Here is a 1,300-nt window from a genome sequence, read left to right as displayed (position 1 = left end):
AAAACAAACAGATTCATCCTGGAGAGGGTTAAACCAGGCTACTCCTTGGAGGCAAGGATTCTGGGGCTTCGTCTGACATACTTTGGACATGTTGTAAGGAAGGACTGGTCCTTGGAGAGGGACTTCATGTTTGGGAGGGTAGAGGGACGATGTAGGAGGGGAAGACCCTCTATGAGGTGGATTGATTCAGTGACTGGAGTAATTGGGATGGTGTGTCAGAGGCAGTGCGATTGGCACAGGATAGAGCAGGGTTTAGGGCTGTGGTACATAGGGTCGCTATGAGTCGCAAACAACTAAAGTTTTTGTTAGCATAAAGTGCATTTCCCTGTATAATATCTATCAATGTTTTCACTTTATGATAGTTAACAAAACTATTCATTGTTTTGAATCAGAACCAATTCATAGCTGTCACTGCAGTAGATTTTCAGAGGGTGTAAATCTCACAGGAAGAGATTACCCATCTGTTTCTCTGAGAGCAGCTGGTGATTTGAATTCCTTGCCTTTGAGTTGGCAGCACAAATTCTTAACCATCAGACAATCAAAGTTACCTACTGAAGTAAGGTTAAGCAACTACAATACAGATGGTATGGACTGAAAACTCTATTTATTCTCCACTCCTTTCCTATCAGAGAATTTTCTGGCCTAGTTTTTAGGGAGTCAATGATGAGTTTTTGATATAGATTTTCAGTGAATAAAAGCATTTATAGACAAGAGAGAGAGAGAGTTATTTACAGAAAAAAATTATTTGCACTTGAATAAATGAGAAATATGTTTTCCGTATTTAATAATTCATAATAATAATTACATACAATTTTTCAATTTCCATTTTGTATGATATATCAAATCTATTCTTTATGAATGTGACTTTTAGCTTGGTTTTCATAAGGCATTTAAGTATTATTTTTATGTTGTTACTTCCCTGAGTTTGATCAAGTCATTGTCCTCCAATTTGCTCTCTCATAAGTCTTTCTGAGAGCGACATGTGCCAGCGAGAACGAGCGCTGCCGCCAGATGGGAGAACGCCGCCACCTGACGGGGTTCTACCGCGAGTGGGGCCTGGAAGAGACCCGGGAAGAACAACAGCTAGCCACCTACCACGGAACTCCAGAGGAGGGAAGACTGTGAGACCCCAGAGGAACGAAGACAACCTGACACTGTGTGACCCCCCTGCAACCCACCTGTGTGACCCTTAACACACAGGGTGCTGCTGCATAAACCCCCAGCAGCGCCCAAGCCCCGCCCCCACCTCTTGGTGATAGTATCCAAGCCCTGCTCTCATTACCCCCTAGTCCCTTGCTTT

The 1,300-nt window shown here is 43.0% G+C and overlaps 1 pseudogene; it reads left to right on the top strand.

Moving 5' to 3' along the window:
• Positions 1-980: 980 nt before the first annotated feature.
• LOC102864643 overlaps positions 981-1,300 on the top strand; it is a 113,952-nt pseudogene continuing 113,632 nt past the window's right edge.

The sequence above is a fragment of the Elephantulus edwardii genome, unplaced genomic scaffold (assembly GCF_000299155.1).
Source record: "Elephantulus edwardii isolate Elephantulus edwardi_28Jun2011 unplaced genomic scaffold, EleEdw1.0 scaffold00012, whole genome shotgun sequence".
NCBI lineage: Eukaryota > Metazoa > Chordata > Mammalia > Macroscelidea > Macroscelididae > Elephantulus > Elephantulus edwardii.
Note: the sequence above shows the minus strand (reverse complement) of the source record. Positions and strands in the feature narration are given on the sequence as shown.